The 17,072-nt window shown below is 41.8% G+C and overlaps 1 protein-coding gene across 2 annotated transcripts in view; it reads right to left on the reverse strand.

The window, feature by feature from the left end:
- LOC138581104 (signal-regulatory protein beta-1-like) overlaps positions 1-17,072 on the reverse strand; it is a 465,646-nt gene that overhangs the window by 111,138 nt on the left and 337,436 nt on the right. The window lies entirely within an intron of this gene.

The following is a 17,072-nucleotide window of genomic DNA, read 5'->3' on the forward strand; positions in this document are numbered from 1 at the left end:
AGGGATATCAAATCTGTGAGCAATTTCAGCCAAAGACATCAAGAGTCGATTTTATTGAGAATGCCCGAGTTGATCTGGTCACACTAAACAAAATCCAAAATAGTTTTTGATGTCATCATTAAGGAGGTCCCGTTAATGTGTCAGCTGGGGTATGATGTAACACCATACTCCAACCTTTCGATAGGTAAATTTGCCCACATTGGGACTGCTCACGTAAATGATAAGGTTGTTGATGGGATCTAAGGAGGCAGACGATAGGCGGGATGTTGTCCCCACGCAAGATGTCAGAGCACTCTTATGTAATGATACAGATTGTTCCAGGGCGTCAAGGGCTTTGTGTGTTACTGGAAGAAGGCCCTTGCCTGAGGACCTGAAGCTAGTGTGTTGGAATTCTAGAGGGCATGCACAATTATATGATAATGATACACTGGGCCTCATGTTGCAAAATACGAGAGAATCATGGTTCAAGAGTCATGGCTGAAGCTCTCTTCAGTCATGGATGGTTTTACATTGGTGACTCAAAATACTATACAAAGTGCAGGAGGTCGTCTCACTGGGGGTTTATTAATTGTGATAAATTTCTCCCCGCAATGGAAAGTGGGGGCAAAGTATGAGATTCAGGTGGGAGCCTAGGCTGCAGATCTTGGTTTGAAAGTGGCTACGCTTTTATTTCTAATTTTAATTGTCAATACATACTGGCACTCAGCAGTAGCTAATATTACAACTTCCACGGATGTTCTACGGGTGTTCATAGAGGACTGCTTGGCCAGGCATCATAATGGCCATGTTTTGATAGGTGGGGATCTTCACTCCTGCTGTGACGAGGGCAGAGAATATGGTGAATCTTTAACATGCATGCATTATCATAAAATGTCCACTAGGAAAGTGTATCAGGGTGAGTTTGGTCTTCCTGTTTATCTTCATTGGGGTAGACACAGCTGATTTGGAATATTGATGATGACTCCCCTGTGGCCACAACATGGTCAAATGGTAAATCTGAGTTCAGTATTTAACTACATTTATGTCAATCTATATATGAGGCAAAATTGTGAAACAATTGAAATTTTGGGAACTATATCTAGTGATCACAGAATGCTGTCCATCTCTTTCAGATGGAGAAAGGCAGATAAAATAAATAAAATATATATTATATATATAAATAAATATATATATAAAACAAGATAAAATAAGGGGTCGCACTCGCTAATCGAGGGGGAAATAGGATTAGGTGGAATTCAGTGAAGATATCTGCCTATAATGAGGGCCTGTTGCGAGTAGTATCTTCCACTGTTTATAACTGGAAAACAAGAATGTTTGCTCCAGATATGTTTCATCCTTTTATGGAGGATTTGTTGAATGAAGAGCGCCTTGGAAAAGGAGTTGCTGGGAGCCGATCAGTGCAGTATAAAAAACATTAGCATGCTTTTGATGATCTTTTAAAAGAGAGAAAGGCTGCAATGCAGAAATAAAAATTGAGGAGACTGAGGAAATTATCCATGACCAATGAGATGCATAGGCTGCGCTGCAAAGATAAAACAGGTCTATCGTAGCTCGGTGAAACTTAACAAATCGAAGCTGGTTCAGCGCCATAATGAGGCGATGATGGAGGTCATTAAGAAAAAGGATATTAAGGGCTTTTGGGACCTACAGGGTGGTTCGCAGGCATCAATCCAATCAAACTGTCTATCTGAATTAGAGTGGGCTGATTACTTTTGGGGAACATTTTGTGAGATTCTGGACCCCGCTAAAAGCCCGCAGACCACAGTGCTGGGAACACACTTGATGGAGTTTGATTATGATGATGTTTTAAATAAGATTCAAACAGCGAGCACATCACGTGCAATGGGCACCAATATGCTAACTAACGCCCTGTTTAAATCAGAGCCTGAACTTTGGGTGTCTATTGTGTCAATATTTTGTAGACAGATTCTCCTGAGAGACGTTCTCCCTGTATCTTGTCAGACCTCTTTCGTTGTGCCTATATACAAGAAAGATCCACGTACTGACCCGAGGAATTATCGGCCTATTATGATCATGGACACGGATAGTAAAATATTTGCATCCCTGGTCTTAACCCATCTAGAAAAGTGGGCTGCGGAGGATAAAGTTATTCTGAAATATCAGACACGTTTCAGACATGGATATGGCACAGCACTAAATTGATATTTCTTACATTGCCTCCAGGATTTGGCCTGCAGTAATAAATATGAATCCATCTTTTTAGCTTCAGTTGACCTTATGTCGGCATTTGACCTTGTGAACAGGGGAAGGTTATTGTCCGAGTTGGCGGCATGGGGTTTGCCGAATGGTCTCTTATGTATTCTGATAGCAGCATGAATTTTCTAATATTCATGTTAGATCAAAGCTGGATGGTACACTCAGTAGAAAAATAGACACAAAATTGGGTCTTAGGCAGGGCTGGGTGTTAGTGCCCTGCCTATTTAACTTGTTTATGGCAGATATTGATGAGTACTTGAGACCAGAGGCCTTTGTTTCTCCAAAATTTGGTAGTGAGAAGTATGCGTGGCTGTCCTATGCAACCAGCTATTTACTGTTTGACTGTATGCTATGGGCCTCCAAGTAGTCCTGAAGGGTTGTCCACGTTATGCACACAATAATGGGTTGCAAATCAGTCCTAGTAAAACAAAATTTTTGGAAATGACTGCAAGGTTCCTGGTTTATTAATGATGATAAATTGACCTTGGGATGGACAAAGCTAAGTTGCGCCTCCTAGGTTAGATTTTATGAGTTTAGTCACACACAAAATAATGGAGTTTGTCCAGGATCGATGGAGTACTCTCCAAAAAGCCCTCGAAGAAAGGGACTATAGCCTATTCTGGAAACTGATTGTAGACAAGGAGCTGAAAGGAGACCCGACCCAACATTATTGTTGATGTTGGCAGTCTCATTTTCTTAGTGTGTACAACAGTCCTGATGATGCAGTACCCCTTACTGAAAACTGCACTGGTCTACAATTTACAAACTCATTAATTTCTCCATAATGATCCAAGAAGTGGAGAAGGCATTACGGTTCCAAAAAGGTGGAAGAGCTGCGGGCCCTGATCTAATACTGATTGACCTCTATAAAGATGAGGAGGGTGTATGAGCTTGACTCTATTTAAAATCCTTAATGCAGTAATTAGATCGGGATGATGCCAAAATCTTGGTTATGGATGGTAATAACACCCATATACAAAAAGGGTGGCAGGGACTCCCCCTTCAAATTACTATCCAATTTCAGTGCTCGATTGTGCAGGGGAAATATTTGGAAAGGTCATCCTTTGCCATCTACAGGAATAGGTGAACTCTATTCAAGTTATCAGTGTCCTCCAGGCAGGTTTTCGAAAAAACAGGTGGACCAATGTTTTTGCTGTTCTTATTGATCCGGAAATACACTGTTATGTGGAAAATGAAACTGTGTGCTGTGTTTCTGGATCTTAGAACTGCATTTGACTTTGTCTCTATGAAGATCTTATGGCAAGTTTTGTCATCACGTGATGCCCCCCACAGCTAGTTTCAATCATAAAATTCCTCTATTCAGAGAACCAAGTTACAGTGCGGTATGGCCTTGGGGGTGAGCAGACGCAACCCATTGATGTAAATAAGGGTGTGCCACAGGGGTGTATTTTGGCACCCCTGCTTTTTAGCATATACACCCAGGAGATCATAGACACACTAGTGAGGGAATCTCGGGATTGCGCCAGGATGGCAGCAGAGAAATATGCAGCATTGTTTTACGCAAATGATGAGATCATCCTGGCAACCACCCCATTAGGCCTGAAAAAGTCACTGCATGTTTTTCTGACCAAATGAAAAGATTTACAACTTGACCTAAATACAGATAAAACCAAGGTTATGGTCTTTACGCCAGCATTTACCAAACGCAGCCCTTTGACAAATGAAATGAACAAAAAGAAAGCTGGAGCAGATTAGATACTTCGATTACTTGGGAGTCAGGTTCCACCAGTTGGCAGGATGGACAGCTCAGATTGAAAAATCAGGCACCACTTTGGCGAAATATAGCAGGCCATTAAATCTTATTTTACCAGTCATGGCAGTGGTGCACCTTTTCCTGTACTGGATTTATGTAAGAAACACTCTTTACCTGCATGCACCTATGGGTCTGAGCTGTGTGGCTATGCAAATGAAGTTGGATATACTAGAACATCAATCTAAAAGAAAACAATTATGATTCCCAATAGTGCTCCATCAGCATTGGTCTATTTGTAACTGAATGTTACCCCTGTTGGAGACCTAGTTGCTCTCAATACTGCTTTATATTGGCAAAGACTCTGGAAGAGAGAGGGTTTAGAGAAATACCGGGACGCTCTGACCCATTTAATGTCATTGGATGGGGGAAAAAGTACTAAATTGGTTTTATCTATGAAGAATGTCCTCGCTGATTTAGGCAAACGAGGACTATCTCTGGGAATGCTCAGATGGCAGAATTGATTTGGCTTAGGCTACAAAAGAGCCGGGTTGTCCTCTTTTTTCGGGGGATGTGTGGATGAGGACTGGTGTATATAACAGAGAAACAAATTACACAAAGACAGCTACCCTTCCTAACACACTTGGGCCTAGATTATCCACATCGCATAGACTTAGAGAAACATCATATTTGGTTTAGACAAAGGTACATAGACTTAAAAAGATATACATATTTTAATCTTTGCATACAAAAATTCATAAACATACTAAAACACATAAAACACATGTAAATTAATCAGTCTTGATCACAAGAACACATTACTACCTCAATTGCATTCATCAGTTTCTAAAGATAGGTGTGAGGTTAGTAGTAGAAAAAGGGAGAGGTATAGTTGAAAGTATAAATTATCTCTCTCAGTTATTTTCTAAACAAGTGTGTCAACACTCAAAATGTGTTTCTGGACCCAATTAAGGTAGAACACGTGGATGGATGGATCTAATTAACGTGTTCCATTGGACCTGTCTTCAGGACACTTCTTATTTGTACAACATAGTTGCATTTGACGTGTTCTTTGACATGACTTCTGATTTCTATGACATAATCTAGAAAATCAAAACACATTTGGTATTGGTTATCAAGACGTACCCATCTTTTGTTACTATGTTCTATGTGGGGGATATATCAAACTGACCTTTAATTTCTTTACAGCGTGTGAGGAAACATTTTTAAATTGCTCCAGTTATCCAGTTATCTTTGGCAGTTCTTTACGGGCTGCAGAAAGGGAACAATATAACTGCATGTTTTTATTATTTGTGCATCTTACTTGTTGGCGCATAATTAAAGGACTTTATCATAATGAATCCTATTGTAAACCATATATTTAATAGTTGCACTAGTTTTATTCAGAGCCCAATTAGTGATTTCAGCGCTTTGTCAAAGTTTTCTCACTGCCCACTTCATGTACTCTCTTTTATCATTCAGTTGTTGCATATATTATAACAAGCAAACAGTGACTTATCTGCAATTGCAATCATTTTCAGATACAATCGAGATTACACTATTAGTGAAAGTTATTTCACCCATCACCCAAGAGTAACGTTAAATTAACTCAGTGATCTCAACTGTGTATTCAGTGCTATCTTTCCGTTTGTTTCACGAGATTGAAACTGAAACTTTGTTGTTTGCATTCATTTCATTACCGCTGCAGTAAATGGTCGCTGAGTCGTATCCTACATATAAAAAAACATACGCGTTTTGAGAACGTCCGCGATTCAATGTCTCATTAGTCTCATGTATTAAATAACAAGGTTTTGCACTTACTGGAAGGAGAATCCGGGCATATATATTTTTTGGAATGGAACCTTTTCAAGTTCTTTAGTCCCTTCTGGCTGATACTAGGTGTAAACATGCGTCTCCAACGATGCCTTTCTCCATTTTAATCCTTTACGTAGACGTGTTTCCTCCGAACTAAAAGAACGCATATAATGATACTGTGCGCGTTCTCACGGATGTAACAAGACTCTCATTTGACAGAGGAGCCGTAATTTAGAACTTACTTGCGAGTCGTTTATCCGTGTGTTCACCGTAATTTTTCCAACAGGAAACCGCTGTCTGTACGCAGATCACGTTGTTATACGCTTTTCTATTGATGTTATACCTTACGTGGTTCGCGGAAGAATGGCCATTTCAGACGCCATGTTGGAAGAACTGCTTTCCATGTAAATGGCTAACAAACCAATGGTCCTTGATCCTTTGTGCCATCAGGTATCTACATTATGTAACTTAATAATTTTATGGACACTTGTATGTCATATTGTGTTCTTGTGTAACGTATTCCATATAATAGGGGGACTTGCATTTTACACATTTGTTCTGATAAGATTTTTTACTTAGTCACAACTTTAATACTTATGTCCAAACGGCATATCAATGCTGCTTGCGATGTTGCTCTGCCTATTAGCTTATACTGGTGGTTAAACCAAGATTGTCCTGTATTAGTGATTGTATCCTCAAATTTTTACTTAGAAATTATTTATAGTTCTAGAAATTATATATATGTACTCTCGGTTTAAGGGCACAGTATCTAGGTCTCATATCTTAGTTATTTCGAGTAAGAGCCAACTTAGGACATGATAAATGAGTAGATAAAAGGCAAATATAGTTTTATTTCATCAACCTGTATATGTCCCCTAGTGAATTAAGAGACTCCATTCAATGGCAATATTAAGTCCCTCCTTTACAGAGTTAAGATCATAGATCCACTTCTGTTCCAGTCTTTTAAGTTTAAGGTCCCTGTCATCAGCACCGGGATGTGCTGCGAGCGTTTGAATGATAAACCAGTAGATGTCTTCCTGTCAGTTTTTAGCTGATTTATAGTGGGCCTCTAATGGTTTATCTGCTGCTGCGTTTCTTCACGCAGAAACGTTGTTCGCAAATACGTTGCTGTACCAGTCTCTTCGTTTTCCCAATATACAATAGCCTGCAAGGGCATTTAATGCCGTAGATCGCCCATTTGGTGTTACAGTTCATGAATGTTTTTAATTACCATCTACAGCCATTTAGATTTATCTCCTTAATATTACTGGTCAAACGACTGATGGAGCAATTGCCGCACTTAAAATGCCCTGTGACTGGGGGTAAATGCCATACTGTCAGACTTCTGCCCACCTTACCTAACCTCCTCCTCACTTGTCTCTTCAGATGAATTGTCCTTGGCCATCAAGGTTGTCTTCTTGCGGGACTTCCGATTGTCTGGTGATTGTTTCTCCTTAGACCTTCGATCCTTCCGATCGTGTAAATTGGGTCTGGCTCCCTCGGAGGCCACTTTGACAGGGATTGGTACCTGCCCTTGGGGAACCCCAAGGAGCCAAACCCCAAACAATCAGGGAAAAAGCCAATTGGCTACAAAAAACCCTGAAGTACAAATTCCTAGGCCGATAATAGGACTCTGTGTCAAATAGATGGCGGCAGGAGGTTGAATGAATTAACTTCAGCAACTCAGGGCAACCAGCAACTGAAGTCAAATCTGTGGTAGTCGAACAGGGAAAATAGGGAAGACAAGTCTATACTGTAGATGGTAAGAGAGAAAGGCAGTATAGAATAAAAGAGGCAAGAGGACTGAAAAACTTAGTAACAAACTGAAAGTAAGAACCAAGATTAGAAAGAAAAAAAAAAAAGACGGAAAGAAGGTACCGGTAATATCCGTAATCACGGTTCCTCCAAAGACTGAATCACGGAAGACACCGCGAGCAGAGTCCCGATACGAAGGGGCGGACTGGGAAAGAGAGGATGGCCACAGAAGCCGAAAGACTAGGAAAACAAAAGTGAGGTTGGAATGGTCAGAGCAGTAAGAAGAAGGGCAAAGCAGGGTTAACACCCTTCCAAAAATGGAATCGTGCAGGAGCCGCAAGGAGAAACCTGAGTCGAAGGAACAAATCAGGTAAGAGAGAAACAGCAGAAGAACGCCGCAAGATAGGTAAGTTAGATAGAGGAAAGCACGGACGAGCTGTTAAGAGTAAAAGGATTAACAGAACCAGAGGAGAACAACGCAAGAGGAATACAAAGAGGGTTATTATTAGATGGCACGACAGAAAGCACAAAGCAGTTACTCAGCGGAGTGAGCAGCAGCAGCGCTACAGTCAGAAAGACAGATACAGCGCAAAAGCAGTGGGCGGGGCAAGAATATATACCTGCGTCGGCCATGTTGGATGAGGACTAGACCGGAAAGTAACTAATATGAAACTAAAGCTTCTAACAATGCCATAGTTTCCACCAGCGATTCCTGACAGTATACCCCCTTCCCCTCGGGGGACCCCCCAGGTTTTCCTGGGTGTAATTGATGGATTTGTCTTAACAATCTAGGGGCATGAATGTGACCCTTGGGTTCCCAAGTTTTCTCTTCAGCAGCGTATCCTTTCCAGTGAATCAGGCATTGGACTCTGTCTTTGCGGTACCTTGAATCTTCCAGGTAGTCCACCTCGTATTCTTCCGGCACCTGAGAAATGGGTGATTGCACTCTGCGATACTGTCGCTGATAAGGATCTTCCTTGTATTCCTTTAGCAGAGAGGTATGGAATACTGGGTGTACTCTTTGTAGATTCCTAGGTAGCCTTAGCTTAAAAGCTACAGAATTAATCTGAGATAAAATTGGGAAAGGACGCAGATAGCGAGGGGAAAATTTGCCAGTATGGACCCATTGGATGGCAAGAATTTAGAGGATAGCCAAACCAACTGGCCAGGTTTCCAAACAGGATTGGCACGTCTACTCCTGTCTGCCCACCTCTTATGTGATTGTTGACTGATCTCAAGCGCTTTTCTAGCTAGGACATGTACCTTTTGGAGATCCTTTAACAGGCTGTCTATGGCAGGGGTACTGGTAGATGGCAGACTGGTCCAGGGTAATTGCTGAGGATGATAGCCATATGTGCAATAGAACAGACTCATCTGGATGGATGTGTGGACTGAGTTATTATATGCAAATTCTGCCTGGGGGAGATAGGAAAAGCATTCTTCCTGCTTTGAACTGCAAAAGCATCTTAAATACTGTTCGAGGCTGGCATTAAGCCTCTCCGTTTGACCTTTACTCTGTGGGTGATACCCTGACGAGAGAGCCCTGTGAATACCTAATAGCTGACATAATGTAGTCCAAAACTTTGAGGTAAATTGTGTGCCCCTATCCGAGACTATCGTTCTGGGCAGTCCATGGAGACAAACAATGTCTCTAAGAAAGACAGCAGCAGATTCGAGGGCTGAAGGAAGATGAGAGATGACAGAGATGTGGGCCAATTAACTGTAAGAGACAATGGTTACCATAATGGTAGTCATACCATGAGACTGGGGTAGGTCAACAATGAAGTCTGTGGATATATGTTCCCAAGGACGAGCAGGTAGCTGAGGTTGTTGTAACAACCCAATGGGTTTGCCAATCTGGTACTTACTGGAAGCACAAATTGGGCAAGAAGATACATATTTGAAGACGTCCTTTCGGAGAGTGGGCTACCAGAACCTCTGACTGATCAACTCATGCGTCTTCCTTATCCCTGGGTGTCCTGATAAGGGCGAATCATGGCACCAGGAAAGGACTTGTTCCTGAAGTTTCTCTGTAGGTATATAGAGTGCAGTATCATGATAGAAGAGTCCATCACTACCTTGAGTGACCGCTTGTGGATGGTTAGTCTGTTTATGATAGTTCGGAACAAAGTCTTGAAGGAATGTAGATGCAGCCGCTATTATCCTGAGACCAGGGAATACCAAGTCATGACCCTGGTAGATACCTGAGTCATCCCCTTGACAGCGAGACAAGGCATCAGCCATCTTGTTGTCAGAGCCAGGAATGTACGTATTCAGGAAGTCAAACTGTAAAAAGAAATATGCCCATCTGGCATGTCGAGCATTAGTACATTCCATCTGTTGTAGTACTCGAAGGTTGCAGTGATCTGTGCGGATTTGAAAGCTATGAGCTGCACCTTGTAGCAGATGGCGCCACTCTTGACAAGCTAACTTTATGGCTAATAGTTCTCTTTCAAGAACAGAATAGTTACGCTTGCTGCTGGTCAATGTCTTGGAGTAATATGCCACCGAATGTTCAAAACCATCAGCAGCCCCTTGAAGTAGAATGGCCCCTACAGCTCCTATCGAAGCGTCTGTCTCTCGAATAAATGGTCTGCTTTGATCTGGTTGTACTAAAACCGGGGCTGAGGTGACTAGATTCTTGAGATTTAGAAATGCTTCTCTGGGTGCGTCATCAAATACGAACTTGACCCCCTTCTTGAGGTGAGCTGTTATCGGTAACACCATTCTAGAGAATTTGGGAATACATTGGCGATAGAAATTAGCCAATCCTAGAAACCTCTGCATGTCCTTTACATTCTGAGGTTCCTTCCATTCCAGTATGGCCTTGATCTTACTGGGATCCATCTCTATGCCTTCCTTAGAAAGGATGAATCCCAAGTATGAAACTGATGTAACCTCGAATTGACATTTTTCTGGTTTGACTAGTAGTTGGTGAGAGTGAAGCCGATGAAGTATCTTCTTGACTTGATAGCGATGATCCTCTAACGTTTGAGAAAAAATCAAAATGTCATCCAGGTAGACGACTACTGACAAGAACAACATGTCTGAGAAGACCTTGTCCATAAACCTCTGGAAAATGGCTGGGGCATTAACCAGTCCGAATGCCATTACTCTATACTCAAACAGACCCAATGGGGTCCGGAAAGCAGTCTTCCATTCATCACCCTTCTTTATCCTCGGAAGGTGATAAGCCCCTCTGAGGTCGAGCTTAGTGAAATAGACCGCTCCTTGAACTGCTTCGAAAATGTCTCTTATCTGCGGCATTGGGTATTGATCTCGGATGGTAATTTGATTGAGACCACAATAATCGATACATGGGCGTAGCTCGGATGAGTCCTTTTTGGGTATAAAGAACAATGATGCGCCACAGGATGATTTAGATTCCTGAATGAGACCATTTTGCAGGTTGACGTCTAGGTATTCCTTTAATGCTCGCCTTTCTGGTAAAGACAGAGGGTACAAGCGACCAAATGGTAAAATAGATTCCGGGATCAACGCTATGGCACAATCTTCAGCTCTGTGGGGTGGTAAATGTCTTGGTAAGGTGTCCTTGAATACCTCTGAGTATTCTTGATAATGGAGAGGGACTGAAGATATCGTCATAGTTCTGATGGCATTGGTCTTCTCCACTTCCAAATCCTTACAAGGAGTGTTAATGCAGTTGGATGCACAAAAAAGGCGAGTTGAAGCTCACCCGATTGGATGCCCAGTCGATTTGGGGGTTATGCTTCCTTAACCACGAAATGCCAATCACCAGAGGGAAATGTGCTGCTCTTATCAAGTCGAACACCATAAACTCCTGATGTTCTCCCAACTTCATCTTTAAAGGCAGCGTCTCTTTTATTATGGGACCAGACGACAGCAGGGTTCCGTCAACTCCTTCAACTGGTATGGGCTTCTGCTTGGGTTTAGAATTTACGAGGTTCTCTCTGGTCCAATTGAGATCTATACAAATTGCCTGCAGCTCCACAAGTCAAGAGACCACGTGTTGCTTCAATTTGCATTTGTTGATCTACAGTGTGTACCTCTCTGGGAGGCTGGAAAGGTAGGCTAGCAGATGGAGGATTAGTACAAGGCCTTCTCTTCTCCTGACGGCGTTCTACAAGCCTGAACTCGATCTGTAAGGACAATGTCATCAGCTCTTGAAAGGATGCAGGTCGTGCTACACGGGCCAGATCGTCCTTAATATCATCATGTAGTCCTCGTCTCTAAATGGTTTGTTTGGCTGAATCTGGCCAGTCAGCCTTGGTTCCAACCTCAAAAAACGGGAGATATACGTCTGTACATCTGTAGTTCCTTGACGTACATCCAATATTGCTTCGAAAGAAGTGTATAAAACTTCAGGTCGATCAAACCGTTCCTTAAACGATCCCACAAAAGGGTCATAGTCATTTAGGGAAGGATCATTGTTGGTAACTAATGGAGTAGCCCAGGATAATGCATTTCCTGTCAAGTTAGCGATGATGAACCCTCCTCGGGATCGTGCCGTTTCATAAGTATGTTGTCTGAATGCAAAATAAACTTGACAGGCATCTAAAAAGTCCTTGAGTCCTCCTGGGTGCCCATCGTACTTCCCATAGGAAAGTGTCATGGGGGGTAGATCTCCACGATATCTCGGTGTAACACAACCTGTTGACGAAGCGCCACATTCTTGGTCTTTAGAGCTTGTCCCTCCACAGTGAGGTTCTGCATCGCCGCTACAAGCTCCTGGTACTGCTCCAAGGACGCCATTGGAATTATTGGGCGTTGTATGCTGTCAGACTTCTGCCCACCTTCCCTAACGTCCTTCTCACCTGTCTCTTCAGATGAATTGTTCTTGGTCGTCGAGGTTGTCTTCTTGCAGGACTTCCGATTGTCTGGTGATTGTTTCTCCTTAGACCTTCGATCCTTCCAATCATGTAAATAGGGTCTGACTCCCTCGAAGGCCACCTTGACAGGGATTGGTACCTGCCCTTGGGGATCCCAGAGGAGCCAAACCCCAAACAATCAGGGAAAAAGCCAATTGGCTACAAAAAACCCTGAAGTCCAAATTCCTAGGCCGATAATAGGAGTCTGTGTCAAATAGATGGTGGCAGGAGGTTGAATGAATTAACTTCAGCAACTCACGGCTACCAGCAACTGAAGTCAAATCTGTGGTAGTCGAACAGGGAAAATAGGGAAGACAAGTCTGTACTGTAGATAGTAAGAGAGAAAGGCAGTATAGAATAAAAGAGGCAAGAGGACCGAAAAACTTAGTAACAAACTGAAAGTAAGAACCAAGATTAGAAAGAAAAGAAAAAGAAAGATGGAAAGAAGGTACCAGTAATATCCGTAATCACGGTTCCTCCAAAGACTGAATCACGGAAGACACCAACAGCAGAGTCCCGATACGAAGAGGCGGACCAGGAAAGAGAGGACGGCCACAGAAGCCGTAAGAAGAAGGGCAAAGCAGGGTTAACACCCTTCCAAAGAGGGAATCGCGAAAGAGCCGCGAGGAGAAACCTGAGTCGAAGGAACAAATCAGGTAAGAGAGAAACAGCGGAAGAACGCTGAAAGATAGATAAGTTTGATAGAAGAAAGCACGGACGAGCTGTAAGAGTAAAATGATTAACAGAACCAGAGGAGAACAACGCGAGAGGAATACAAAGAGGGTTATTATTTGATGGCACGAAAGAAAGCACAAAGCAGTTTGTCACAAGTCTCTCCCCTTCTCACCTGTTTCTATTTGCTTGCGACCTTCTTGGATGTGTTCTTTTGCACAGTCTGGGATTTCTACAGGCCCGTGTGCAGGTCTTCGGATTCCAGCGTGAGGATTGCAAGTCCTACGCCAAGTAGCGTTCAAATATCCAGGACCGGGAACCAGGAAGGAAACAGTATCTAAGGTCGGAGGCACGGAATGCCGTGACCCGAGCACTGGAGAAATCCAGGAAGAAAAGCACGGAAGAGGGTAGTTCAAGGAAAGGGAATGGAAAAAGGGGAGTAATCAAGGAAATGGGAAAACGGGACTCGGAAGGAGACCGCGAGCGAACTCTGACAACACACGTCTGAACACAGTAAGCAGAGCCGCAGGGGCGTGACTGTTTTGTAGGAAGCTGTACGTAGCGCGTAAAGGCTGGTAAGCTGCGTTTTGTATTCAACAGCCATGTTGGAAGGATTACGGAATTCAATCCTCTATGGGTCAGGGACGGACGTAATTGGCGGTTCATGACACAGTTACTCAGCGGAGTGAGCAGCAGCAGCGCTGCAGTCAGAAAGACAGATACAACGCAAAGAGGCGTGGGCGGGGCAAGAATATATACCTGCGTCAGCCATGTTGAATGAGGACTAGACTGGAAAGTAACTAATATGGAACTGAAGCTTCCAACAATGCCATAGTTTCCACTGGCGATTCCTGACACATAGTGTTGTTAGTATGGAGTTTTTTTTCGTCTCTATAGATGTGTATGTAGTTTGTCGCGGAGGATCGCCATGCGTTTAAATGCAAAACGCATTTTTTTAATGGAGAAATCCTCAGTGTTAATCATCCTCCATTTCTTGAGGATACTTCTACGTACATCATTACTGATCAACGAGAAAGTGGACACACGTTATTTTGTCCTCTTTTGATTTTGGATGTTTTGTAAGACAGTCTTCTCTGTTGACATGCCGGGCACGTTTCATGGATCTGCGAATAATGCGGGCAGGGTATGCCCACTCCTTTAGTCTGGCCGTAAGGTGTTTACTGTTATTATCGTAATCTTCCTTCGTGGTACAGTTCTGTCTAATCCGAATGAGAGAGTCTTGTTACATCCGTGAGAACGTGCACAGTATCATTATAGGTGTTCTTTCCGTTCGTAGGAAACACATCTACGTACAGGATTAAAACGGAGAAAGGCATCGTTGGAGACGCATGTTTATACCTAGTATCAGCCAGAAGGGACTGAAGAACTTGAAAAGGTTCCATTCCAAAAAATATATATGCGCGGATTCTCCTTCCAGTAAGTGCAAAATCTTGTTATTTAATACATGAGACTAATAAGACACTGAATCGCAGACGTTCTCAAAACGCATACGTTTTTTGATATGTAGGATGCGATTCAGAGACCATTTACTGCGGCGGTAATTAAATGAATGCAAACAACAATGTCTCAGTTTCAAGCTTGTGAAACGAACAGAAAGATAGAACTGAATACACAGTGGGGATCACTGAGGTAATTTAACGTTACTCTTGGGTGATGGGTGAAATAACTTTCACTAATAGTGTATTCTCGATTGTATCCGAAAATTATTGCAATTGCAGCTAAGTCATTGTTTCATTGTTATAATATATGGAACAACTGAATTGTAAAAGAGAGAACATGAAGTGGGCAGTCAGCGAACTTTGACGAAGGGCTGAAATCACTAATTGGGCTCCGAATAAAAATAGGGCAACTATTAAATAGATGGTTTACAATACGATTAATTATGATAAAGTCCTCTAATTCTGTGCCAACAACTAAGATGCCTAAATAATAAAAACATGCATTTATATTGTTCCCTTTCTGCAGCCCGTAAAGAACTGCCAAAGATTGGATAACTGCAGCAATTTAAAAATGTTTCCTCACATGCTGTAAAGAAATTAAAGGTCAGTTTGATATATCCACCACATAGAACATAGTGAAAAAAGATGGGTACGTCTTAATAACCAATACCACATGTGTTTTGGTTTTTTAGATTGTCATGGAAATCAGAAGTCATGTCAAACAACACGTCAAATGCAACTATGTTGTACGAATAAGAAGTGTCCTGAAGACAGGTCCAATGGAACACTTAATTAGATCTATCCATCCACAATAACTGAGAGAGATAATTTATACTTTCAACTATACCTCTCACTTTTTCTACTACTAACCTCACTCATATCTTTAGAAACTGATGAATACAATTGAGGTAATAATGTGTTCTTGTGATCAAGACTGATTAATTTTCATGTGTTTTAGTGTGTTTATGCATTTTTGTACGTAAAGATTAAAATATGTATATCTTTTTAAGTCTATGTACCTTTGTCTAAACCAAATATGACATTTCTCTAAGTCTTTGTGATGTGGATATTCTATGCACAAGCGTGTTAAGAAGGGTAGCTGTCTTTGTGGAATTTGTTTCTCTGTTAGAATTGATTTGGCTGCCAAGAGGTTAAAAAAGATGCACAAATAAAAGCAAGGGAGCAGCTTCCGCCAAAAAAGCAGCGTCCCAAAAATGAGCACGGGAATATCTCATGTGTCTGATGACGCCCGGGTCCAACATCTACCATGATAGATATGCCCTGGCTTACATATGTAGGCCTGAGGCTGGGAATATTTCAAACTGCATCTTTTACAAAAACATGGTCAGACACAGTGTCAGAGGCGTGCCCTCTGTTTGGGGAAGCAAAGGAGGCTATGATACATTACATTGATTTGCCTCATGACGTTAGATTTGAGACATACTAATTTGAGACCGGTCTTGAGGAAATCTGGGATCAATTGAACAATTGAGACTATAGAATTTTTAAGACAACCCACCAGGCAACGCAACGGTGCAAAATATACACAGGACATGGTTGTAAAAAACGAGGGCCATGAAAGAGAGTATAGCTAACAAAAGGTGACAATTGAAATTAATGGGCACTATCTGTCATTCTGGGTGTTGCTTTATCCTAAAGTTAAGGCACATTTATTGCAAGGCTGCGACAAAGCTCTCCTCGCAGGAATGAGCATGTAATGTGTAACTAGGATGAGGCAATTTGGGAATGGCACTATGTGCCCACTATAGTATGAACTAGCTCCTTCTCCAACTTGTCTATTGATTTACGCATACTCCTTTTAACAGTAGCAAATAACAAAACTCGATTGACTTCAATATCTGTTTTTTTAGACCATTGGTAACAAAAATGCCTTTTTATTTATAGTCTATCCTATGAACTTGTGGAAAAATGTCTTCTTTTATTGAAGGTCTTTTATATGTCAATTGTATTTGAGCATAATCGGCAACAGGAACTTTTTTCCTATCATTGTTTTATGACATTTGTGAAATGTATGTTAAGGTTTTTATGCTGAATAAAAGTTTGTTTGACTGACAAAATTGGTACAAGTCGACAATCTCATTTACATAGATCTTCCGGTTATGAGTAAACCAACTAAGCATTGCTTGTGGGAATACTACAAAAATAAGGCAAATATTCTTGCACTCCTTTTGGGAAAAGTAAACAATAGATTCAGAAAGTGCTCCTTTGGTCCAGCTGTGAGGCTAAACTAGTACCTAAGTTACTGTATGGAATCGAACCATCACAGTCTTGGATCTGGGAGGGACTTCCATTGCTGGAAAGACTAATTTGGAGGTGCACATTGAAATTACCCAATTGTTTACCAATTGCCCTGATCAGATATGAATTGGGATTGATATCCCTACAAGGCAGGGTGAACTGGAAGCTGCTCTGTTTATATGTAAGGTTTCCACAACCCTTGACACAATCCCTCTATGGGGATATGGAAATTCTAATAGAGCAAGCTCAAAATAACACAATAGGGCAATTGGTGGCATATTGTAAGATAATTTTTGCCAGTTTGGGCCTAATTTATGAAGACTTGTGTACCAA

The sequence above is a fragment of the Ambystoma mexicanum genome, chromosome 3p (assembly GCF_040938575.1).
Source record: "Ambystoma mexicanum isolate Mex_15411 chromosome 3p, UKY_AmexF1_1, whole genome shotgun sequence".
In the NCBI taxonomy this organism is placed as follows: domain Eukaryota; kingdom Metazoa; phylum Chordata; class Amphibia; order Caudata; family Ambystomatidae; genus Ambystoma; species Ambystoma mexicanum.